This window comes from Hyla sarda, chromosome 12 (assembly GCF_029499605.1).
Source record: "Hyla sarda isolate aHylSar1 chromosome 12, aHylSar1.hap1, whole genome shotgun sequence".
NCBI lineage: Eukaryota > Metazoa > Chordata > Amphibia > Anura > Hylidae > Hyla > Hyla sarda.
In genome coordinates this window covers 29,183,896-29,211,534 of record NC_079200.1, presented here as the reverse complement: position 1 = coordinate 29,211,534, position 27,639 = coordinate 29,183,896, and the positions used below count along the sequence as shown (strand labels likewise).

The 27,639-nt window shown below is 42.3% G+C and overlaps 1 protein-coding gene across 1 annotated transcript in view; it reads left to right on the top strand.

Moving 5' to 3' along the window:
- The first annotated feature begins 206 nt into the window (after positions 1–206).
- The window catches only part of RARA (retinoic acid receptor alpha), a 202,196-nt gene continuing 174,763 nt past the window's right edge, over positions 207–27,639 (top strand). The window contains exon 1 of the mRNA XM_056547854.1: positions 207–289. The gene's annotated coding sequence lies outside the window, so the exon portion shown is untranslated. The remainder of the gene's footprint in view (positions 290–27,639) is intronic.

Genomic DNA, 27,639 nt, shown 5'->3' with positions numbered 1-27,639 from the left:
AAGGAGGAGGAAATCGGAAGCTGAGATCGCGCTGTTGCAGAAAAGGTTCAAGGATACTGGTAGAAGTCTTAATTTCTTTTATTCTATTCACACTGTGTGAATAGAATAAAAGAAATTAAGACTTCTACCAGTATCCTTGAACCTTTTCTGCAACAGCGCGATCTCAGCTTCCGATTTCCTCCTCCTTCACTGTCTCTCACACGCCGGAGGATCCAGCGTGGGAAGCCGCAGCAGTTGTTACATTAAGCCCACATCAGCGTTGTGCCTGGAATATGCACAACCCGACCAGGTGAGTGCGTTCCTCACTCACCCACATAATCCTACCTGGTCTGGAAGATCGCACACAGAAGCGCTCTGTTGTCTTTTGTCTTGAAGGAAAGGAAGGCAACATACATGTCAATACCACAGGACTACTGGCTGGGAAACCAACAGTCTACTGTATTGAACAGTTTGTGTGCTGATCTGCTGCTGAAGATAGGGCAGTGGGAGGATCAAGGAAGGGGCATTTATTATAAAACATGATTTCCCTAGTAGAATCCCATAGTCATGTTTAAAGTTTAAAGGGGTACTCCGCCCCTAGACATCTTCTCCCCTATCCAAAAGATAGGGGATAAGATGTCAGATCGCCGGGGTCCCGCTGCTGCGACACCGCGCTTTCATTACTACACAGAGCGAGTTTGCTCTGTGCGTAATGACGGGCGATACAGGGGACAGAGCAGCGTGATGTCATGGCTCCGCCCCTCGTGACATCACGGCCCACCCCCTTAATGCAAGTATATGGTAGGGGCGGCGTACCCCTTTAAGCTAACAATGGAGTTTACAAGTTTTTATAGCCTTAGCTGAATGGCAGCAGTTTTTCCAATGGTTTACAGCTTCAGTCTTGAACTATTGACCCTCCATTCCCTTCACTTATACAAGTGTCTCTAGTCCTGCAAAAAACATATTTACTTAATCCCTTATCAGTGAGAGACTAGGTTACCCATGGGTTCCCTGTAACAGAAGAACACAATACTATGGAAAGTATAAGTATTGCCGCTCCCAATTGTGTGTTGTGTGCCATATAGTAAAGCACATGAAAAGCATGCTTCTTCACGGTCACTTAACGTGTTCGTTTTGCGGTAACGTGAGGCACTGCATGCATTGGTCTTTATTCTTAAAGGGGTACTTCGGTGAAAACCTTTTTTCTTTTAAATCAACTGGTGCCAGAAAGTTAAACATATGTGTAAATTATATAAACAAAAGAGAAAAGCCTTGAGGCCGGAAGAAGGACGTTACTACGACCGAAACAGCCTCTGAGTGCCCCTCATCGTCTCTGTCTATCCGTGGTGATCCCGGACCTTGGGCCTGCAGCTGTTTACCGGCGGTGAGTGCACGCTTTTCTCTTTTGTTGTATATATTGATACTTTACCTTGCGTGTGCACCCCGCAGGTGCTGCCTATTGATTGTATCGGGTCCGGACACTCCCAGTTACTACCTCGCGGTATTGTATGTTTGCATCTATCTGCCTAGCTACGTGTTGTGCTCTCTCCTTCTTGTATTGTCTATTCCAGTACTTATTAGCTGCTGAATGCTACAGAGGAAATTCCTTTCTTTTTGGAACACTGATGACATCACGAGCACAGTGCTCTCTGCTGACATCTCTGTCCATTTTAGCAACCATGCATAGCAGATGTATGCTAAGGGCAGCATGGTGCCTTAGTGGTCGGCACTGCTGCCTTGCAGCGTTGGGGCCTTGGGTTCAAATCCCACTAAGGACAACAATAAATAAATAAAGACTTATTATTATTAATATTATAATAACGTCAGCAGAGAGCACTGTGCTCGTGATGTCATCAGAGAGCATTCCAAAAAGAAAATAATTTCCTCTGTAGTATTCAGCAGCTAATAAATACAGGAAGAATTAAGATTTTTTAATAGAAGTAATGTAAAAATCTGTTTAACTTTCTGGAGCCAGTTGATTTAAAAGAAAAAAGGTTTTCACCGGAGTACCCCTTTAAAGTAGAGAAGTCATTAATTATAATATAACTTTTTGTGAATTGGGACATTTAAACTTTTTTTTATTTTTTTTATTCCAATCTAAATTTAGTAGGCGTTGGAGTCGGTGCATTGTTGGCCAACTCCGACTCCAGGTACCCAAAATTTAGTCTGACTCCGACTCTCCGACTCCACAGCCCTGATGGGAACTTACCCAAAGAGTGCATTAGACTTTTTGAAAATCTGGCACAACTTTCAAACTGTCTAGTCTAAGGTGTAGGCCACGTTTAAATTGGTTTAATTTAAGGGTACGTTCACACAAGCGAATTTCCGCAGCGTATTTCGCTGCGGATTCCCTGGTGAAGGCCCGCTTTATGCTGTCATTACATGTGCCTGCTCGTAGCGGCATTTCCCGCTACGAGCTGACACACTGTGATGTGCGAGTTGCAGTATAATCGCACATCGCGGGAGCTCTCTGCCTAGCTCAGAGCAGGGAGAGCGGCCGTGATGTGCGAGTACGCCGCGCACATCGCTGCAATGTGTCTGCTCGTCGCGGCGTATTGCCGATACGAGCAGACACATGTAAAGACAGCATAGAGCGGGCCTTCACCATCGGATCCGCAGCGTAAAATCCGTTGTAAATCCACTCGTGTGAACGTACCCTTAAGATAGAAATGTCTGTCAAAATTGGGAACGTTTTTGGCACAGTGTCATATTTAAGACACACCCTTTTTTCAAAGCAACACCCACTTTGCACTAAGTCCCCCTTTTTACCAACAGCTGCACAATTAGATGGCATTATCATTAAATAGGGTCCCCGATCATACTGTTCTGTTCCTGAGATATGAGGGTTTATAGTTTGTCCTTCAGTTTAGGGAATCAGTCAGATGGGCGTGAACTTAATTTTAATAATGGGAGTGATCAGGCGATGGGCGGGATTATACAGTCAGGGGTTGTGCATTGCGTGCATTAGGTAGCGATGTCCTGAGACCGATTGTGAGTACCGATACTTTTATTTCACTACTCATCGATATCAAGGGGGTGGTTTAAATTTTTAGAAGTAGAGAGGCTTTTTGGCTTTTTATATTTTAAAGAACTTTTAAATATTTTATTTACCCGTTATAAGTCCCCATATAGAGCTATTATTATGGTATCCCCTATACCTCCCAGTGTTATCACCTTGCAGGTTGCACCCCAGCTTACCCACAAGTGTTCACCCAATTTATGCAAAAATTTTGACTGTTGAGGTAACAGTTTGACAAATCCCCCCCTATATATATGTCTGGTGCAGCAGCCATATTAGAGAAGAGACATAAAGTGAAATAACAGATGTCACATTAGTGTTCTGGATGTCACACTAGCATTCAGGAGTCTTATAAAGCTGGAAATGTACTTTAAGGCCTTGCATAGTGTGATGTCAGGTACTTCACATCATTTCTCCAATATGGCTGCTGCCCCAGACAGACTCATCAGGAGACTGGGAATGCTGAGTGACAGGCAGTACATAAATCTGGGGAGGTACTGCGGAGCCTTCCAAAATACTTGTGTGAAGAAAGGTACTTCACATTACATCTCCAATATGACTGTTGAACCAGGCAGACTTTTCAGGAGACTGGAAAAGATGGGTGACAGGCAGTACACAAAGCTGGAAAACTACTGTGAGCCCTGCACATTGTACTGCCTGTCACCCAGCTCTCTTAGTCCTATGAAGCCGCAGAAGTGATGGGTTGCTCGCACTTCCTCCATTTGTCACTGAGTTCCTTTTCCCTGCTCACGCCATCTCACAGCTGTAGGTAACTAGTATTAGTAGTAACAGTACAACCAAAGGCTAAGGTTCACACTACGGAATTTCCGCCTGCAATTCCGTTTTGACATTGCAGGCAGAAATTCCGCTTACTAAAATGTACAGTATAGTGAATGGGTTTCCGTTCACAAATTCACACTTCGGAATTTGTGAAGCGGAATTTGTGAACGGAAAATCTGCTTGGAAATTTCCGCCTGAAGAATGGCGTTGCTCATTCTTCAGGCAGAAATACTCGCGGAACACATTGCAGTCTATTGGAGACCGCAGTGTCCGTGCGGTCCTAGCACCGACTGATTCAGTCAGCGCTGGCCGCACTCGGAATCTCCGGCGGGTGGAAATTTTCTGTCCGGAGATTCCGTAGTCTTAACCTAGCCTAAAGGTAGTAATACCCCCCCCCCCTCCCTGTAGATAGTAGTATCCCTCCATTAGGTTGCAGTAATCCCCTCCTCCCAGTAGGCGGTAGTACCCCCCACGCTGTAGGTGGTAGTAGCCCCCCCCTTTAGGTAGTAGTAGCCCCCCTCTCTTGTATATAGTAGTAGCTCAGCCCCCTTTGTAGGTGGTGGTAGAAATTTATCAAGCTACTACCACTATCACTAATATTTATTTCAATTCTTTAGTTGCCGATTTTGTTGATATTTGGCAGCAAAACCAACAACACTATTGTTAGGATTCAGCAGGCTGGATGTGGATCCTCTGTGTCAGCGAGGGATTGGCGTGGACCGGTTCTAAGCTGCTACTGGTATTCACCAGAGCCCGCCGCAAAGCGGGATGGTCTTGCTGCGGCGGTAGCAACCAGGTCGTATCCACCGGTAACGGCTCAACCTCGCTGACTGCTGAGAAATCGTGGGACAGGAGGACTAGACAGAGGCGAGGTCAGACGTAGCAGAAGGTCAGGGCAGGCGGCAAGGTTCGTAGTCAATGGTAACGGCAGAAGGTCTGGAAGCACTGGTAAGGCAATCACAGGAAACGCTTTCACTAGGCACTGAGGCAACAGTGAGGTTCAATTACCTCCCGTTGAAGCCATTACCTAAGGCAGTGTTTTCTGACCAGGCTGTTCTCCAGCTGTTGCAAAACTACAACTCCCAGCTTGCTGGAAGTTGTAGTTTTGCAACAGCTGAAGGCTCTCTGGTTGGGAAACACTGACCTAATAGGTGGGTCCTCGCCACATTCCCCCCCCCCCCCCCCCCCCCTCTGTTTAGACTGTATGCTGGGGAAAACTCCTGATGTATAAATGGAGGCTGTGATGATGGCTAACAGCGGGATCTGTCACCCATAGACTAATATATGCGCTGTTTAATGGATACATTGAGAGCTTTTTCGTGATGTATCCGTTAAATGGATTCCATTTTGGCCTATGGATGACTGATTCCACTAATAAGCTGGTATGGCCTCTGTGTAACTGCTATGTCATGAAAAGCTATTGACGTATCCATTTAATGGATTCCTATGATATAGACGGTCACTTATTACTGCTACCGTACTATATACTCTTCCCTTCTGAAGAGGGAAAAATTCTCCTTAGGCCGGGTTCACGCCTAAGGAGATTCTGCCATCTGAACAGTGCAGCAGATCCCCATTGCTGCTGCGGAATAGTCATGCGGAATTCCGCATGGACATTCTGCTGTGTGAACATAGCCACAGGGTAAATGTGCACTGGAATGGTTTGCTGCGGAATAATCTGTAGCGAGTCTATACAAAAATCTGTAAAGATTGTGTTGTGGATTTGCTGTGGGAATTCAGCAGATTTGATGCAAAATTTACCTTCCCCATTGATTTCAATAGGTAAAATCCACAGCAAATCCGAAACACAGGTTAAAGGGGTACTCCGGTGGAAAACTTTTATTATTTTTCTTTTTTTATTTAAATCAACTGGTGCCAGAAAGTTACAGATTTGTAAATTACTTCTATTAAAAAAAATCTTAATCCTTCCAGTACTTAATCCTTCCGTGTTCAGAACGCTGTCAGCCCAGAGATGGCGGGATAGGAGATTAGATGCCTAGGGGCGGAGTACCCCTTTAAAGGGGTACTCCGGTTACTCCGGTGGAAAACTTTTTTTTTTTAATCAACTGGTGCCAAAAAGTTAAACAGATTAAAAATGTTTAATCCTTCCAGTACTTATTAGCTGCTGAATACTACAGAGGAAATTCTTTTCTTTTTGGAACACAGAGCTCTTTGCTGACATCATGACCACAGTGCTCTCTGCTGACGTCATGACCACAGAGCTCTCTGCTGACACCACGAGCACAGTGCTCTCTGCTGACATCTCTGTCCATTTTAAGAACTGTCCAGAGTAGGAGAAAATCCCCATAGCAAACCTCTCCTGCTCTGGACAGTTCCTAAAATGGACAGAGATGTCAGCAGAGAGCACTGTGCTCGTGGTGTCAGCAGAGAGCTCTGTGTTCCAAAAGGAAAACAATTTCCTCTTTAGTATTCAGCAGCTAATAAGTACTGGAAGGATTAAACATTTTTAATAGAAGTAATTAACAAATCTGTTTAACTTTCTGGCACCAGTTGATTTAAAAAAAAAAGTTTTCCACCGGAGTACCTCTTTAAAGGGGTACTCCGCCCCTAGACATCTAATCTCCTATCCCGCGATCTCTGGGCTGACAGCGTTCTGAACACGGAAGCTCGGAGCTTCCATATTCGTGACGTCACACCACACCCCTCCATTCATGTCTATGGGAGGGGGGGTGACGGCTAGTACATAGCCGTCACGCCTCCTCCCATAGACATGAATGGAGGGGGTGTGATGACTCTGGTCACCCGGCACGGAATGAAGTTCGGTCTGTGCAGAGGATTTCTTGGTGCCCCTTGGAGATTGCGGTGGTCCCAGCGGGGCCTAGGGTAACAGTCTGCTAACTAGTCTTTTTATATTCTAGACTCAGACACACTCAAAAACACTTGTAAAAAACACTTGTGACACTTGAAACAAGTATGATTTTGGTCTATCGTTTCAGAAAACGAATAATTCATTTATACGTCAGTGAAAGAAGTGTATTGCGGGCAGAGCTCTGTAAAAACAACAATCCTGAGACCGTCGGGTTCATGGTTGTCCTTGCCTACGAGTGATGGACGGCGTTCAGCCTGTGCTGGTACATGTGAATAGCAGACACATGCAGGCTCAGGTATCAACAGTAGAAGCGTATTCTCTGAACAGACACTTAGATTTATCCTTGGAAAATGTAGCAGTTCATAGTTCACTTATTCCATTTACTTGTTTTAGTTGCAGATGAAACAGGTTAGACCTCTTTCACAATGCATTTGGCTCTGCAGGTTTATGGTATGGGTCAGGAATGCTTGCCGTGTGTGCATTATATGTGCAGTGTGTGCATTATATATGCAGTGTGCATTATAGGTGCAGTGTGTGCATTATATGTGCAGTGTGTGCAATATAGGTGCAGTGTGTGCATTATATATGCAGTGTGTGCATTATATATGCAGTGTGCATTATATGTGCAGTGTGCATTATAGGTGCAGTGTGTGCATTATATGTGCAGTGTGTGCATTATATATGTGCATTATATGTGCAATGTGTGCATTATAGGTGCAGTGTGTGCATTATAGGTGCAGTGTGTGCATTATATGTGCCGTGTGTGTGCAGTGTGTGCATTATAGGTGCAGTGTGTGCATTATAGGTGCAGTGTGTGCATTATATGTGCCGTTTGTGTGCAGTGTATGCTTTATAGGTGCAGTGTGTGCTTTATAGGTGCAGTGTGTGCATTATAGGTGCAGTGTGTGCATTATATGTGCAGTGTGTGCATTATATATGCAGTGTGTGCATTATATGTGCAGTGTGTGCATTATATGTGCAGTGTGTGCAATATATGTGCAGTGTGTGCATGATATGTGCAGTGTGTGCATTATATATGCAGTGTGTGCATTATATATGCAGTGTGTGCATTATAGGTGCAGTGTGTGCATTATAGGTGCAGTGTGTGCATTATAGGTGCAGTGTGTGCATTATAGGTGCAGTGTATGCTTCATATATGCAGTGTGTGCATTATATGTGCAGTGTGTGCATTATATGTGCAGTGTATGCTTTATATATGTAATGTGTGCATTATATGTGCAGTGTGTGCTTTATATGTGCAGTGTGTGCATTATAGGTGCAGTGTATGCTTTATATATGCAGTGTGTGCATTATATGTGCAGTGTGTGCATTATAGGTGCAGTGTGTGCATTATATGTGCAGTGTGTGCTTTATATGTGCAGTGTGTGCATTATAGGTGCAGTGTGTGCATTATAGGTGCAGTGTGTGCATTATATGTGCAGTGTGTGCATTATATGTGCAGTGTGTGCATTATATGTGCAGTGTGTGCATTATATGTGCCGTGTGTGCATTATATGTGCAGTGTGTGCATTATATGTGCCGTGTGTGCATTATATGTGCAGTGTGTGCATTATATGTGCATTGTGTGCATTATATGTGCATTGTGTGCATTATATGTGCAGTGTGTGCATTATCTGTGCAGTGTGTGCATTATATGTGCCGTGTGTGCATTATATGTGCCGTGTGTGCATTATATGTGCAGTGTGTGCATTATATATGCAGTGTGCATTATAGGTGCAATGTGTGCATTATATGTGGCTGTAGGTCCCCATTACCTAACAGAAGCCAGAAAGTGTTATTTTAGCCTATATTGGGGCAGTATAGATTGAGGTTCCCGTTGATTTGTTGTATGGCATATTACACACAGAGGCTTTACTGGCAAATGCGTTTAGTGGATCTTTGGAGCTCAGCCAGAGTGACCTTTGGGTTCATGGTCACCTCTTTCACTGAGGAACTTTTCCCCCTATTTCCTAGTTTTTGTGGGGCAGACAGCTCTAGGAGTGGATGCCTAAAACCCCTTCCTATGTGCCAATGTACAGTTATGCTGAAAGTGCGCTACTGTAATACGGAGAAAGCTCAGAAGCTAAGCCCACTCTATAAGTGGCAAGTGCCATCTGTATATTACTGGTGATGCTTATATGAAGCTTCCTTGATTAGAGTTCAGTTTTATCCCTGAAGTTAAACCCCCTAGATGCTGAGGTCAGTAGTGACTGTGGCATCTAGGTGGTTAGAAGCAAGGTGCTGCCACTGTCTGGGCTCCAGTCTCCATCACTGAATTACATTAGCATTGCAGGGAACTGAACAAGTGATTGCTTGTATAAGTCACCTAGGGGGACTAAAAATGTAATTGAAGATGACCTGTGATCATATCTGAAAAATTTATTTTTCTGGTATGTATACAGTTACATGTCAATCCCCCCCTCCCCCCCAAAACCAGAGTTATGGGTTTTTTAGTTTATGTGATGGATTCCTGAATCCATCAGATGGGTGTTTATGCTGTGCTGTAATAATAGGAGGCATGGGTGGGCTTATTAGGGCCAGGGGTGTGAATAACGTGTGTAGTATGTGCTCCCAATGCTTCCTGCTGACTAAATTGTCTTATTGTGGGGGGTATGGCAGCAGAGCCCCCTATTATCTCCCGTACAGGGCCCATCCTAATTACCTGTCCTTGGCACGCTCCAGCCCCCATCTTCCAAGACAAGAGCCAGTGATGACCCGCTCAGCCAACTACCAGCTGAGGCAAAACATCACTTTGACCGGTGATTGGCTGAGCAAGCCGTCACTCGCGCTCATCTTTGAAGGACGGATCTGGGGGCAGTAGAGTGCCTAGGACAAGTAAGTAGGATGGGCCCCATACAGCAGAATGCAGGGGGGTCCAACTGCTGTGACCTCCTGTGATCAGACACTTATCCCCTATCATGTGGATAGGGGATAAAATCAATTCACTGGAATACCCCTTTAAACCACCTTTTCCTATTGTTCACATGAAAAGAGCTAAACTACAAAAAAAATTCTGTCCATTTTAGGAACTGTCCAGAGCAGCATATGTTTGCTATGGGGATTTTCTCCTACTCTGGACAGTTCTTAAAATGGACAGAGGTGTCAGAAGAGAGCACTGTGCTCATGATGTCAGCAGAGAGCTCTGTGTTCCAAAAAGAAAATAATTTCCTCTGTATTATTTAGCAGCTAATAAGTGCTGAAAGGATTAAGATTTTTTAATAGACGTAATTTACAAATCTGTTTAACTTTCTGCCACCAGTTGATAAAAAAAAAAAAAAGTTTTCCACCGGAGTACCCCTTTAGGGTCTATTCACATGTACAGTATTCTGCGCAGATTTGATGCGCAGGATTTCAAGCTGTGTTCAGTTTACATTGAAATCTGCAGCAGAAAATCCTGCGCATCAAATCTGCACAGAATACTGTACGTGTGAATAGACCATTAATATGTATTTTATAGAGACATCTAGATACATCTTCTTTTTAGTAGGCAGATAAATCATGTGATGTTTTCCGGATGCCAGTGTGGTTTTGGTGGCATGTCAGATAAAGGCTTGCCCCTTTACCAACAAAAATACTTAGTAAATATATATTTTTAAAAAAAAATAATGATCTGGGCGTCGCCATGTTAATGCTGGGTGGAGGATGGTGAGAGTTTCACATCTTGCCATTAACCATAGATCAGCCGTATATGCTTTAAAACAACTAAGTATAAGCACTGAAATACTTCTCACACTTAGTCATAAATGTGTCATTGCGGCCACAGCCTTGCCCCCGTCCATGGCCACCTAATTTATTTTGGATACCAATGTATTTTGGAACCTGCGCTCTTACTGAAATATATTTTTGGATTGTTTCTCTTTCGTGCCAGGCCTTACTGACCCTCGCTATAATTCTGCCTTCCATGGAAGCTTTATTGATCATTTACTTCACCATAGTGGGTGAAAAAAAACATTGCTTTTGAGGAAAAAGACCACCACTTTATGAAGACCACTCCCTTATTCAGACCAGATTGTGTGTGATGGTTCTTCAGGTCCCCCTTACACTATGCATATTGGCAATTTTATTTTAGAAGACCATCCCCATAGAAAGCCACTCCTTAAAGGGTTATTTCGGGATTTTTTTTATTTTTTATTTGACTATGTTACAGTTAGTGTAGGTCATAATATAGTGTCTTCTGTGTGTTCTTCCCCAATGTTTATTATTAGCAGCATACAAAGTGTGAGTGTTGTCTCAGTTTTTTCCAGGTTGCAGTGCGGCCCGAGACATTACATCATTAGTCAGGTGATCAGAGGAAGCCTGTCTTTGCTTCAATGGGTGGGAGATCATTCTGCAAGAATTTACAACAGCTGGAGGCACTCTGGTCCGAAAACACTTGTCTATTGCATTAAAGGGATTACAGGTGTGTTTCAATGGGTGGGGTGGCTGATGTGTGGGAGGACAAAAAATGACCACGCCTACAAACAAGGAATTATGGGACATGTAGTTTGAGAGAAAGAACTCCAACAGGAAATAGCCAGTTCACATAAAGATAGCCACAGCGGTATGGTAATCTCACAACATATTTTTACAGCATATACTATCATCAGTAGGCAAGAGGTAAATATCTTAGATATGTCACAGCATATAATTCCCTCTTTTTTTAAATTGACAAAATTTTATTGTTATGCATTAAAAAGCAAAACATTTCCCCCACACTTATCTGCCGGATATAAATAATCCAATTAGATGCACAGGGAATAATCAATGTTAAAGCTGTATGTGGTCCTACCCCCCTGTCAAACAGGATTCGAGGTGACGGTACATTTGAAATTTTTTAGAGCCACTAATCATTATCGCACTAAGTGTGGGGAATGTTTTTTTTTGCTTTTTAATGCATACCAATAAAATTTAGTCTATTTTAAAAAAGGGGGAATTATATGATGTGACATAATCTCACAACATAGCCATTTAACCCCATGAGAAGCACAGATCCTTCCTAAGCATGTCCATTACTGTCTGACATAGTACATACTAAAGTCATCTTATGGTGGATAACCCCTTGAATGCAATTTTTGGGTGGTCTTCTTAAAAAGGTTTGACTGTACTACATGTGACCCCAGCCTAAGGGCCCTATTACACGGGGTGATTATCAGCTGAACAGGCTGTAAAACATCTTTCCCATCAGTCATCAGAGCATGATAGACAAACAAACCCCCTACCCTTTTGCGGTGCAAAGTGAGCACTGCCTTCCTCACTCTTCTTTGTCAGCCACTTTATGTTTAAACCTGTTAAGGACGCATGGCGTATGGGTACGCCCTTGCGTCCTGGTACTTATGGACACTGGGCGTGCCTATACACCCTGGTGTTGTTACCAGAGTTTGCAGCATGCTCACGAGCTGCGCACGCTTCATACCCACTGGGTCCTGGTTGCTATCAGCAGCCACGACCCAAAGTTAATGCTGGACATCGCCAATCGAGCCAATGCCCGGCATTAACCCTTTAGGCACCGCAATCAAAGTTGATTGCAGCATCTAAAATGTTAAGAAAAGAGCAGAGCTGATCAGGACCATTGTAGTGAAAATACTATGTCCCGATCAGCTGAGAGGGCGGTGGGAGGGCCGTTACCTACCCTTTCGCCATCCGAAAGGTGATCTAAAGCTCCCAGCCAGCCATGGCAGGCAGGAGAAGCAGAGCACCAATAACACTGCTCAATGCTCGGCCAAACATATGTGGTTTCACTGCCTGCAAATCATTAAAATATAAGGTTAATTAAACTGCACGGGCGATGGCGTACATGTGAAAAAATTACCAAAGTCCAAAATTGTGCATTTTTGGTCACTTCATATACCATAAAAAAATTAATAAAAAGCAATCAAAAAGTCCAATCAAAACAAATATCACAGTGCAAAAAAATGAGCCCTTATATAGCCCTCGTGCAGAAAAAAAAAAAGTTATAGGGGTCAGAAGATGACAATTTTAAACATACTAACTCTGGTTCATGTAGTTATAATTTTTCATAAGTAGTAAAATAAAATAAAATAAATAAAATACTCCATAGAAACAGAAAAAATTATGTTTTCCCGCAAATTATGTTATAAAATAAGTAATGTCAAGTACAATTGATGATGCAAAAAAAAAGCCCTTATATGGTTTTGTAGGTGCAAAATTGAAAGTGTTATGATTTTTAGAAGGGGAGGAGGAAAAAACAAAATTACAAAAATTGGCCACGTCCTTAAGGCCAAAATGAGTCCATAAGGGGTTAAGTTGCATTATCCCATGGACAATGTTGGTAAGAACCGCAAATACAATCAGCCATTGATATAATTAGGTGCCAGCCAGTGCACAGTAATAAATTCCCTGTTTTTTTTAGTTCCAAACTTTCCCATCTTTTATTTTTGGCCTACCCAAACACATAAATGTTGGCTTGGCCAGACATTCATGTGTTACCAAGGTAGAGAGGACGGGAAAGCTGCTGCCAGACAAATTGTGCTGCCGTCACACCCCCTCTCATAGACTTACATTGAGGGGGCGTGCCGTGACTTCACGAGGGGTGTGGCCGACCCCCGCAGCGCAAAAACAGCATTTGGACCATTTGCTTCCGGACGCTGGCCAGGTTCGGAAGGGCCTGTGGACATAACAGTTGTATTATACACCTACGCCTCCAACAGAAAGCTTTCTGACAGTGTATGGACAGCTTTATTATGACTCACCAATAGGTGGCATGAGCACTAAAAGTGCCTGGGGCATTATAAACCCTAAACCAGCAATTGTTATTTTTCCATGCACACTACAGTATGAGAGTATGCGGTGTATGATAGCGTTAAGTCGTGTTGTACTGTCAAGGATCTTTATTCTTCTGCTTCTCCCTCCCTTGATATTATCGGTCTGCCAAGCAAGGCATTCTGGGTCATTTCCGTTTAAATATGTAGCTGGATTTTTCTAGTTCTGAGGGTTTTTTTTTTTCCTCTCTCTGTGTCTCTGGCTCTGACCCAAAACAAACACATCCCTTCACCAACAAAAAGAAAGAAAAGATGCAAATAGATGTGATATTTATACAAGAAGAGGCCTCTATATCCAAGGGTTGTACAGGAAGCGGAGGAAACGTTCTATGAGAGGCTCAGCCCCTCGCTGAAACACAGGCAGACAGAAGGTGGAGAGGCATTGTACTCTCGAGCTGTCACCCAACGACATAGATTGGAATTATTATTGTAAATGTCACCGCAACAACATATAGCCAATATACATGGGCAGTGTGGTGGTCAGTCGGGATATATGCAGTTTGCCTTTATGTGCTCTTGAAGGGGTACTATAGTTCCCATGTCATATACAGCATGAGCAGCCACAGTAAAAGTATAAGAAATATATAAATGTAATATTGGAAAAGTATAAACTGCTTAAAGAAATAAAGGGAACACTAAGATAACCCATCCTAGATCTGAATGAATGAACTAGTCGTATGAAATACTTTCGTCTTTACATAGTTGAATGCGCTGACAACAAAATCACACAAAAATTATCACTGGAAATCAAATTTACCAACCCATGGAGATCTGGATATGGAGTCACACTCAAAATCACAGTGGAAAACCCCACTACAGGCTGATCCAACTTTATGTAATGTCCTTAAAAAAGTCACAATGAGGCTCAGTAGTGTGTGTGGCCTCCACATGCCCGTATGACCTCCCTACAACGCCTGGGCATGCTCCTGATGAGGTGGAGGATGGTCTCCTGAGGGATGTCCTCCCAGACCTGGACTAAAGCATCCGCCAACTCCTGGATAGTCTGTGGTGCAACGTGGCGTTGGTGGATGGAGCGAGACATGATGTCTCAGATGTGCTAAATCGGATTCTGGTCTAGGGAACGGGCGGGCCAGTCCATAGCATCAATGCCTTCCTCTTGCAGGAACTGCTGACACACTCCAGCCACATGAGGTCTAGCATTGTCTTGCATTAGGAGGGCCCCAGGGCCAACCGCACCAGCATATGGTCTCACAAGGGGTCTGAGAATCTCATCTCGGTACCTAATGGCAGTCAGGCTACCTCTGGCAAGCACATGGAGGGCTGTGCGGCCAACCAAAGAAATGCCACCCCACACTATTACTGACCCACCGCTAAACCGGTAAGGCTGGAGGATGTTGCAGGCAGCAGAACATTATCCACGGCGTCTCCAGACTCTGTCACATGTGCTCATTGTGAACCTGCTTTCATCTGTGAAGAGCACAGGGCGCCAGTGGCGAATTTGCCAATCTTGGTGTTCTCTGGCAAATGCCAAACGTCCTGCACGGTGTTGGGCTGTAAGCAGAACCCCCGCCTTTGGACGTCAGGCCCTCATACCACCCTCAGGGAGTCTGTTTCTTACCGTTTGAGTGGACACATGCACATTTGTGTCATTTTACAGGGCTCTGGTAGTGCTCCTCCTTACACAAAGACGGAGGTAGCGGTCCTGCTGCTGGGTTGTTGCCCTCCTACGGCCTCCTCCATGTCTCCTGATGTACTGGCCTGTCTCCTGGTAGCGCCTCCATGCTTTGGACACTACGCTGACAGACACAGCAAACCTTCTTTCCACAGCTCACATTAATGTGCCATCGCTGCACTGCCTGAGCCACTTGTGTGGGTTGTAGACTCCGTCTCACGCTACCACTAGAGTGAAAGCACCACCAGCATTCAAAAGTGAGAAGTGGTCTGTGGTCACCACCTTCAGATCCACTGCTTTATTTGGGGTATCTTGCTAATTACCTATAATTTCCACTTGTTGTCTGTTCCATTTGCACAACAGCATGTGAAATTGATTGTCAATCAGTGTTGCTTCCTGAGTGGACAGTGTGATTTCACAGAAATGTGATTGACTTGGAGTTACATTGTGTTGTTTAAGTGTTCCCTTTATTTTTTTAAGCAGTGTAAATAACCTATACTCTAAAGTACCCACCCAGCATCAATAGTTTCTACTTTTAATGCATCACAGAATTGATGCATGTGCTGTATTCATTTGCTTTAGGCTCATTTTTACCAGGAATGTATTACTGCCATAAGTCCTTGCCTGACCACACTTCTGATGACATCTGTTGGTTTGGGTTATCAAAAGCACAGTGGCCGACATTTATCAATGTTTTTAGACTGTTTTTTGTGTCTACAAAAGATGCAAGCAGGGTTTATTTGCGCCTTTTTTGCGCCTTTTGGTTTACACATTTCTGCTGATTTTAAGTTGCAGTCCACAAATTTTGGCAAAACACATGATATAGAAGGGATTTATGAACTGCGCCTTTTTGTGAAAAGGCCCAAAAAAGGGGCAAAGCCACTGAAAAGTCTCTAAAACTACACCAGCCCGGACTTAGCTTAGCTTTTTGGTGTATGTGAAGAGAGAAATTTCAGAAAATGTGACCTGCACAAAATTTAGCAAATGCTCTGTGACCATTTAATAGATTTGGTGCTCCTACACATTATCAGCACACAAAAAAGGTGTAAAAAAATGCTTCACTTACACCTACAATGATAAATGCTTCACTTACACCTACAATCATAAATGCTTCACTTACACCTACAATGATAAATGCTTCACTTACACCTACAATGATAAATGCCAGCCAGTGTCCGTAATACAGATGCAAAAAATACGTGGAACGTGAAGCAATTTTGTCTCTGCGGCTTCTGTGCAGATCACTGTTTCTCCATGGTAATGGATTAAACAAGGGGGAAAAAAACTTCAGTTATGAATTTTAATTTAGAATATTTTTTTAAAATTCCCAAATGAAGTAAAGCTTCCTCTAAACCACATTTAAGCGTTACTTCCTGTAACGTTAAATTTGTAAAAACCCCATAAAACCACACATACAAAAGCTGAACCACAAACAAAAATGTAGTCGTTTATTAGAGGGCAAATCGCACAATGATCTTAAAAGTAGTGTCTATTTGGCAGTGCTTGTGGGTCCTAAACCCCTCAATACCACATAGCAAACAACTGTTTAAATACATTAAAGAGTATCTGCCATCAAACCATATTTTTTAAACTAACTCCGATTGTATTCCCTAACTACTCCTAACACCCCTCCTGCCCTTAAAAATTGAAAAAGCTCTGTACGTTACCTTTCCCCTTGCTCACATTGTGTGAGCTCCTGGCAGGAGAAAGTTGGCGTTCCCCAGCAGGCCTGCGAGAGCTGTGCCTCGCCATGCCCCGCATGCACTTCCTGAGTTTGGTCTCCTGCCAGGTTGGGAGGAGACCAAAGTAACTGTTTGATTTGCGGCAGGGAACAGAACAGAGCCACCTAGTGGCCGTTTTTTCAATCACATTAAACACATATATATTTACAGTCAGGGAGGAAAAAAAGAAAATTGGACATAATGTCACACCAAACTGCAAAAATGAGCTGGACAAAATTATTGGCACCCTTTCAGAATTGTGGAAAAATAAGATTGTTTCAAGCATGTGATGCTCCTTTAACCCCTTAAGGACCCAGCCCAAATATACCTTAAGGACCCGGCCATTTTTTGAACATCTGACCACTGTCACTTCAAGCATTAATAACTCTGGGATGCTTTTACCTTTCATTCTGATTCCGAGATTGTTTTTTCGTGACATATTCTACTTTATGTTAGTGGTAAAATTTTGTCAATACTTGCATCATTTCTTGGTGAAAAATTCCAAAATTTGATGAAAAATTTGAAAATGTTGCATTTTTTTTAACTTTGAAGCTCACTGCTTGTAAGGAAAATGGATATTCCAAATAAATTATACAGTGATTCACATATACAATATGTCTACTTTATGTTTGCATCATAAAATTGACGCGTTTTTACTTTTGGAAGACATCAGAGGGCTTCAAAGTTCAGCAGCAATTTTCCAATTTTTCACAAAATTTTCAAAATCGGAATTTTTCAGGGACCAGTTTAGTTTTGAAGTGGATTTGAAGGGCCTTCATATTAGAAATACCCCACAAATGACCCCATTATAAAAACTGCACCCCTCAAAGTATTCAAAATGACATTCAGTAAGTGTGTTAACCCTTTAGGTGTTTCACAGGAATAGCAGCAAATTGAAGGAGAAAATTCAAAATCTTCATTTTTTACACTCGCATGTTCTTGTAGACCCAGTTTTTGAATTTTTACAAGGGGTAATAGATGAAAAATCACCCCAAAATTTGTAACCCAATTCCTCTCGAGTAAGGAAATACCTCATATGTGTATGTCAAGTGTTCGGCAGGTGCACTAGAGGGCTCAGAAGGGAAGGACCGACAATAGGATTTTGGAGAGGGAATTTTGCTGAAATGGTTTTTGGGGGGCATGTCACATTTAGGAAACCCCTATGGTGCCAGAACAGCAGAAAACCCCAACATGGCATACCATTTTGGAAACTAGACCCCTCAAGGCATGTAACAAGGGGACCAGTGAGCCTTAACACCCCACAGGTGTTTGACGACTTTTCGTTAAAGTCGGATGTGTAAATGAAAAAACATTTTTTTCACTAAAGTGCAGTTTTTCCCCCAAATTTACCATTTTTACAAAGGGTAATGGGAGAAAATGCCTCCCCAAATTTGTAACCCCATCTCTTCTGAGTAAGGAAATACCACATGTTAGGACATAAAATGCTTTGCGGGCGAAGTACAATGCTCAGAAGAGAAGGAGTCACATTTGGCTTTTTGAAAGCAACTTTTGCTGAAATGGTTTTTTGGGGGCATGTCGCATTTAGGAAGCCCCTGTGGTGCCAGAATGGCAAAAAATACCCACATGGCATACTATTTTGGAAACTACACCCCTCAAGGAACGTAACAAGGGGTCCGCTGAGCCTTAACACCCCACAGATGTTTGACGACTTTTCGTTAAAGTTGGATGTGTAAATGAAATTTTTATTTTATTTTACTAAAATGCAGTTTTTCCCCTAAATTTTACATTTTTACAAGGGGTAATAGGAGAAAATGACCCCCAAAATGTGTAACCCCATTTCTTCTGAGTATGGAAATACCCCATGTTAGGACGTAAAATGCTCTGCTGGTGAACTACAATGCTCAGAAGAGGAGGAGCACCATTGAGCTTTTGGAAAGAGAATTAGTTTGGAATGGTAGGGTCAGGGGCCATGTGCATTTACAAAGCTCCCCGTGGTGCCAGAACAGTGGAACCCCCCCACATGTGACCCCATTTTGGAAACTACACCCCTCACAGAATTGAATAAGGGGTGCAGTGAGTATTTACACCCCACAGATCTTTGGAACAGTGGGCTGTGCAAATGAAAAATTTTATTTTTCATTTTTACGGACCACTGTTCCAAAAATCTGTCAGACACCTGTGGGGCGTAAATTCTCAATGTACACCTTATTACATTACGTGAGGGGTGTAGTTTCCAAAATGGGGTCACATGTGTCGGGGGTCCATTGTTCTGGCACTATGGGGGCTTTGTAAACACATGTGGCCTTCAATTCCGGACAAATTTTCTCTACAAAATCCCAATGGCGCTCCTTCTCTTCTGAGCATTGTAGTTCACCCCAGAGCACTTTAAATTCACATATGGGGTATGTTCTTACTCAGAAGAGATGGGTTTACAAATTTGGGGGGGCTTTTTTCCTATTTCCCGATGTGAAAATGAAAAATTTAGGGTAACACCAGCATTTTAGTGAAAAAATAAAAAAAATTTCATTTTCCCATCCAACTTTAATGAAAATTCGTCAAACACCTGTGGGGTGTTCAGGCTCACTATACCCCTTGTCACGTTCGGTGAGGGGTGTAGTTTCCAAAATGGGGTCACATGTGGGTATTTTTTTTTTTTTTTTGCGTCTGTCAGAACCGCTGTAAAATCAACCACCCCTGTGCAAAGCACCAATTTAGGCCTCAAATGTACTTGGTGCGCTCTCACTCCTGAGCCTTGTTGTGCGCCCGCAGAGCATTTTACGCCCACATATGGGGTATTTCCGTACTCAGGAGAAATTGCGTTACAAATTTTGGGGGTCTTTTTTTTTCCTTTTACCGCTTGTGGAAATAAAAAGTATGGGGCAACACCAGCATGTTAGTGTAAAATTTTTTATTTTTTTACACTAACAGGCTGGTGTAGCCCCCAACTTTTCCTTTTCACAAGCGGTAAAAGGAAAAAAAGCCCCCAAAATTTGTAGTGTAATTTCTCCCGAGTACGGAGATACCCCATATGTGGCCCTAAACTGTTTCCTTGAAATATGACAGGGCTCCGAAGTAAGAGAGCACCATGCGCATTTGAGGACTAAATTAGGGATTGCATAGGGGTGGACAAAGGGGTATTCTACGCCAGTGATTCCCAAACAGGGTGCCTCCAGCTGTTGCTAAACTCCCAGCATGCCTGGACAGCCAGTGGCTGTCCAGAAATGCTGGGAGTTGTTGTTTTGCAACAGCTGGAGGCTCCGTTTTGGAAACCCTGCCGTACAAGACGTTTTAAATTGTTTATTGGGGGGGGGGGGGGGGTGTACAGTGTAAGGGGTGTATATGTAGTGTTTTACTCTTTATTAGGTGTTAGTATAGTGTAGTGTTTTTAGGGTACATTCACACTGGCGGGTTACGGTGAATTTCCCGCTAGGAGTTTGCACTGTGGCAAAAAATTTGCCGCAGCCAAAACTTGAAGCAGGAAATTTACTGTAAACCCGCCTATGTGAATGTACCCTGTACGTTCACATGGGGGGGGCAAACCTCCAGCTGTTTCAAAACTACAACTCCCAGCAGCATGTACTGACAGACCATGCATGCTGGGAATTGTAGTTTTGCAACAGCTGGAGGCACACTGGTTGGAAAACCTTCAATTAGGTTCTGTTACCTAACTCAATATTTTCCAACCAATGTGCCTCCAGCTGTTGCAAAACTACAACTCCCAGCATGTACTAATCACCGAAGGGCATGCTGGGAGATGTAGTTATTTAGCCCAACAACAAAAACGGCAAAACAATACGTGCCGTATGTAGGTCCCGGGGGTACCAATATATAGCCAAAAACAAAGAGACCCACAATACTAATATTATTTCAAAAAGTATAACAATCTTTATTAGACAATAAAAAACAGTTTTAAAAAATTAGTAAAAGGCAGAGGATGACCTTACGCAGGAGATACCAGGTGCCAGTGGACCTGGTATGGGTAATGTAGGTATTCAGTCAAGAGCATACATAATATAAGGCTGGCATAGCTGCATGCTTATAATATCGTAACAATAGATATAATATCTAACATACATTGAGGTAACATAGGGAGCAGCAATGCAATACAACAGACATAAATAGGAAATACCTAAAAAAGGCTACCTGTCATATACCCAAAGGCCAGGAGCACCAAGCACCAACACCCCAGGGGTATATAGTCTTTGCATTGTATGTCATTGTGGCAAAATATCAACAATCTTAAGGTTACAAGTCCATCTCCAGAGATCTAAAATTGCCTTTTTCCACAGTGCGCAACATTATTTCCACAGTTTGCAACACATGGCACTGTAGCTAATCTCCCTGGGCGTGGACAGAAGAGAAACATTTATGAAAGGTGTTAACGCAGGATAGTTCGGGTGGTGGATAAGCAGCCCCAAACAAGTTCCAATGATATTCAAGCTGTCCTGCAGGCTCAGGGAGCATCAGTGTCAGCGAGAACTATCCGTCGACATTTAAATGAAATCAAACGCTATGGCAGGAGACCCAGGAGGACCCCACTGCTGACACAGAGACATAAAAAAGCAAGACTACATTTTGCCAAAATTATCTTGAGTAAGCCAAAAGTGAAATATGGTGGAGGTTCAATGATGTTTTGGGGTTGTTTTGCTGCCTCTGGCACTGGGTGCCTTGAATGTGTGCAAGGCATCATGAAATCTGAGGATTACCAATGGATTTTGGGTCACACTGTACAGCCCAGTGTCAGAAAGCTGGGTTTGCATCCGAGATCTTGGGTCTTCCAGCAGGACAATGACCCGAAACATACATCAAAAAGCTCCCAGAAATGGATGGCAACAAAGCGCTGGAGAGTTCTGAAGTGGCAGCAATGAGTCCAGATCTAAATCCCATTGAACACATGTGGAGAGATCTTAAAGTGGTATTCCAGGAAAAAAAAAAATGTTTATATCAACTGGCTCCAGAACGTTAAACAGCTTTGTAAATTACTTCTATAAAAAAAAATCTTAATCCTTTCAATAATTATCAGCTGCTGAAGTTTTGTTATTTTCTGTCTGGCAACAGTGCTCTCTGCTAACATCTCTGCTTGTCTCGGGAACTGCACAGAGTAGAAGAGGTTTGCTATGGGGATTTGCTTCTAATTAATAGAAGTCATTTACAAATCTGTTTAACTTTCTGGAGCCAGTTAATATATAAAATTATAAAAGTTTTTTCCTGGATAACCCCTTTAAAATTGCTGTTGGGAAAAGGCGCCTTCCAATAAGAGAGACCTGGAGCAGTTTGCAAAGGAAGAGTGGTCCAACATTCCGGCTGAGAGGTGTAAGAAGCTTATTGATGGTTATAGGAAGTGACTGATTTCAGTTATTTTTTCCAAAGGGTGTGCAACCAAATGTTAAGTTAAAGGGGTATTCCAGCTATTTTCTTATTTGACTATGCTACAGGGGCTGTAAAATTAGTGTAGTTCATAATATAGTGTCTGTACCTGTGTGTGAAATTTTTCTCACAATTTTTCTGTGATTTTCACTCCAATATTTATTTTAACAGCATACAAAATGACTGTTGGGTCAGATTTTTCCCAGGTTGCAATGCGGCCGAGACCTGACATCACTAGTCAGCTGATGACAGGGAGCCTGTCTGCTTCAATGGGTGAAGCGATTGCTTCGTGGGAGAGAGATCAATCTGCAACTAATGCAACAGCTGTAGGCACCCTGATTGAAAACCACAGGTCTTTTGAATGGATGCAGCTAATTTATGTTTCAATGGGTGGGGTGGCTGATGTGTGGGAGTGAGGAAAATGGAATTGTGGGATTTGTAGTCAAAAAAAGAAAAGCCAAACAGGAAATACCAGTTCACAAAAAGCTAGCCACATTGTTATGGTAATCTCACAACATATATAACATATAACAGCCATTTATCCCCAAGACAAGCGCAGATCCTTCCTAAGCACGTCCATTACTGCCTGCCGGGTATGTACTAAAATCACCTTATGGTCGATAACCCCTTTAATGGTGCCAATAATTTTGTCCAGCCCATTTTTGGAGTTTGGTGTGACATTATGTCCAATTTGCTTTTTTTCCTCCTTTTTTGGTTTAGTTCCAATACACACAAAGGGAATAAACATGTGTATAGCAAAACATGTGTTACTGCAATCCTTTCCTGTGAGAAATACTTCATTTTCTAGAAAAATTTCAGGGGTGCTAACATTTACGGCCATGACTGTGTGTGTGTGTATATATAGATATATATATATATATATATATACATATATATATATAGACATACACACATACACATATCTAGCCAGGATTTATTTTAATTTCCGCACGTCACGCAAGTGGTATTATGTGATGTCATAGGCAGTGAGGACACTGGACAGACACTGTGGGAGACTATAACAAGCTCTCGATAGGATAATGGGACCCAGGTGAATCAGAGACTGCGGTGCTGAGTTTATATGAAATGTAGAATCCAATAAAAGAAAACTGATCTAGATAGCACTCACCAGTCATAAATAGATAACTGTACTTTATTTAAGCTTCAGAAGTCACATAACAACGATACACCTGGTGCAGGTAGGGAGAGAAAGCCGCAAGCAGGAGCGCAGCAAAGGAAAGACAGACTGTTTCACATCAGGTTCATTTTTACCTTAAAGGGGTACTCCCTTGGAAAAAATATCTTTTTTTAAATCAACAGGTACCAGAAATTTAAACAGATTTGTAAATTACTCCTCTTTAACCCCTTAAGGACTCAGGGTTTTTCAGTTTTTGCACTTCCTTTTTTTTCTCCTTACCTTTTAATAATCATAGGCCTTTCAATTTTCCAGCTAAAAATCCATATTATGGCTTATTTTTTGCGTCACCAATTGTACTTTGCAGTGACAGTCATTTTACCCAAAAATTCAAGGCAAAACGGAAAAAAAAAATCATTGTGCGACAAAATCGAAGAAAAAACGCCATTTTGTAAATTTTGGGGGCTTCCATTTCTACCCAGTGCATATTTCGGTAAAAATGACACCTTATCATTATTCTGTAGGTCCATACGGTTAAAATGATACCCTACTTATATAGGTTTGATTTTGTCGGACTTCTGGAAAAAATCATAACTACATGCAGGAAAATGTATACGTTTAAAAATGTCATTTTCTGACCCCTTTCTAACTTTTTTAATTTTACACATACAGGGCGGTATGAGGGCTCATTTAATGATATAAAAAGTGACCAAAAATACGCTTTTTTGGACTTTGGAATCTTTTTGCGCGTACGCCATTGACTGTGCGGTTTAATTAATTATATATTTATATAGTTCGGACATTTACGCACGCGGCGATACCACATGTTATTTTTTTTTTTATTTACACTGTTTTATTTTTTTTATGGGAAAAGGGGGGTGATTCAAACTTTTATTAGGGAAGGGGTTAAATGACCTTTATTAACAGGGACCTATAACACTGCACACACTGATCTTCTATACAGATCACTGGAGTGTATTAACACGCCTGTTATCAGTGTTATCGGCGCTTGACTGCTCCTGCCTGGATCTAATGCACGGAGCAGTCATTTGTCGATCGGACACCGAGGAGGCAGGTAAGGGCCCTCCCGGTGTCCTGTAAGCTGTTCGGGACGCCGCGATTTCACCACGGCGGTCCCGAACAGCCCGACTGACTAGCCGGGATAGTTTCACTTTCACTTTAGAAGCAGCGGTGACCGCCGCTTCTAAAGGGTTAATACCGCACATCGCCGCGATCGGCGATGTGTGGTATTAGCCACGGGTCCCGGCCGTTGATGAGCGCTGGGACCGACGCCGTATGATGCAGGATCGCGGCGCGATCCCGCTTCATATCGCGGGAGCTGGTGCAGGACGTAAATATACGTCCTGCGTCGTTAAGGGGTTAAAAATCTTAATCCTTCCAATACTTATCAGCTGCTGTATGCTCCAGAGGAAGTTCTTTTCTTTTTAAATTTCCTTTCTGTCTGACCACAGTGCTCCATTTTAGGAACTGTCCAGAGTACAAGCAAATGCCCATAGCAAACCTATCCTGCTCTGGACAGTACCTAAAATGGACAGAGGTGTCAGCAGAGAGCACTGTGGTCAGACAGAAAGGAAATTCAAAAAGAAAATAACTTTCTCTGGAACATACAACAGTTGATAAGTACAGGAAGGATTAAGATTTTTTGTTATTGAAGTAATTAACAAATCTGTTTAACTTTCTGGCACCAGTTGACTAAAAAAAAAAAAAAAAGGTTTCCAGGGGAGAACCCCTTTAATGAACGGGACCCATTTTTTTCAAATCTGACCTGTGTCTCTAAGTGGTAATAACTTTGAAATGCTTTTTCTGAGTTAAGCGATTCTGAGATTATTATTTTTTTTTGTGACATTTTGAACTTTATATTAGTGGTAAATTGTTGATGCTACAGGCATTTTTTTTTATTTTTATGGCGTTCACTGTGCAGTAAAAATGATGTTACCTTTATTTTGTGGGTCAGTTTGATTATGGTGATACCCAACTCATATTGCTTTTTATGTTCTTTCCTTTTCACAACAAAATTCTTTTATTTTTTTTCTCTTTTTTTGTGTAGTGATGTTCCGACAGCCAAAACTTCATTTTTCATCCGATTGCATTGTGAGAGGGCCTATTTTTTGTGGGACAAGTTGTACTTTTAATTTACGTACCTTATTTTATTATATAATGCATTATGTAGCCAGAAAAAAAAACTATCTGGAGGGCAAAATAAAACAAAAAAAAACAATTGTGCAATTTTGTGGGGCAATAATTACAATACAGTAAAATTAACATGCTAACTTTATTCTATGGGTCAGTAAGATTTCATTGACACCAAACGTAGATAACGTTTGTTATGCTGTGTTAGGGTTTATTCTTTGCGCCATGATCTGTAGTTACCACTTTTGTGCAGTTCTGGCCTTTTTGATCACTTTTTATTCCATTTTCTTCTGGGATGTGATCACTTTTGGTGTTTGGAATTTTTTTAAGTTTACTCGTTCACCGTGTGGGATAACAAACATTATATTTTCAAAGATCGGACATTTATGCATGCGGCAATACCAGATATATAGTGTTTTTTTTTTATTTTAATTATATTTTTAAATTTTTTTAATGAGAAAAGGTGATGATTTTTATTGGGGGGGGGCTTATATACTTTTTAAAATCCTTTTTTTTTTTATTTTATTTTTTTATAACTGGTTGGTTAACAAATTAATGGGGACCATTTTTTTATTCTTGTTAACCCGTTAGAGACATACACCGTAAATGTACGCTGTAGGGAGTAAATTTGTGCACAGCACCGTACATTCACGGTGCCTATGACTCCCCAGCTGTTTCTGAACTACAACCCCAGCATGTCCTCACTGTCAGGGCATGCTGGGAGTTGTAGTTTTGCTAATGCTAGAAAGCCACAGGTTGGGGACTACTTTGTTAGGATACAGTAATCCCCAACCTATGACTTAAGAAAAAGAAAAAAAAACTACAACCCCAAGCATGTCCTCACTGTTAGGGCATGCTGGGAGTTGTAGTTTTGTTAATGCTAGCAGGCAACGGGGAGATGTCCTGTGCGGGGGTGTTGGGTAGGTTGCTGTGAGAGTGGTGGACTGGCCAGGAGATGTGCGGCACAGACGAGAGGGTGCAGGTCTGTGGAGCGCTCCTTATATCTGCACTCTACTGTCTGTCTGCAGTGAGGAGATGTTGTTATCCTGCTTTCTGTGCCAAGCCTGAAAGGCTCAAATCTTCTGAGACAGCAGCTATGCCAGGAGCGTCACATCACTTCCCAAAAGCCACCACTGTCTTAAAGCAACAATGGCAATAAAAAAAAAAAAAAAAAGCATTGTCAGCCTGAGACCCAGTGCTATGAGCCCCATTAGCCCCCCCCCCCCCCAGCAACGCAAAGACATTTTTTTGTAGTATCATACTTGCTTATGTTTATGTAGTCTTAGGAGGAGATTTATATTTTGCAATTTCTCATTGATTTACAGCTAACATCTGTCCGCAGCGTTTTTGGCCGAAAAAACGCCATGTGGCAGAATTGGCATTTTTCTTTGCGTTTTTCCCGAAACAGAATTCCAGCCTTAGAAATTTAACAACATGAGGTGGAAAGTGGGCGGGATTTAAGCAAATCGAGCGCACAATATCTCAGAAACCAAAGCGGCACAAACTTAAATTTTTGCAGCACAAATGCAGCACAAACGAATGGTGTATTTGTTTTAAAATTTAAGAACATGGAGTGGAAAGTGGGCGGGGCTTCATAAAAATCTAATGCGCAGTATCTCAGGAATCAAACCGGCACAAACTCATTTTTGCGCCACAAACGCAGCTCAATTGAATGGAGTATTTATATTTATCTTTTGCGAACATGGGGTTCCAACTTCACACAGGTCTCTATAAGCAAACCACCCCCTTATATGACTAAAGACCACTTTTGTGAGCAATATCTTTGATAAGACCACACATTAGAGTTATATGTGTGCTGAATCACCTGTATGCAGATCCACACTGTGCTGCATCACCAAACTGGAGCAAGGGGGAGGAGGAGAGTTGTAAGGGACATCAAATTACAAATCCTGGATAATTGGATAGGAACCAGAAAGAGGGATGCTGTCAAAGATGGGGAGGGTACAACTCATGTCTAGCTTCCCTGGGAAGAATAACTGTGCTAAGGAGAGATGGGAAGAAATGTGGAAACCAGGAATAAGATATAGAGCTATGCTGAGGGCCAGGACGGAGTTTGGAAACTATGCATAAGACCAGGTAAGAGATGGGGAGCCATGCTGGGGGCAAGGAATAATGTGGGAAGCTATTCTTTGGACAGAAATTAGATCAAAAGCAGTGCTGGGGACCAGAAACAAGACTCAAAGATTTGCGTTTGACAAGGAATGAGATGGGAAGCCATGTTAGGATGAGGATCGAGATGAGGAGCAATGCTGTTAACTAGGAATGAGATGGGGAGCCGTGCTGG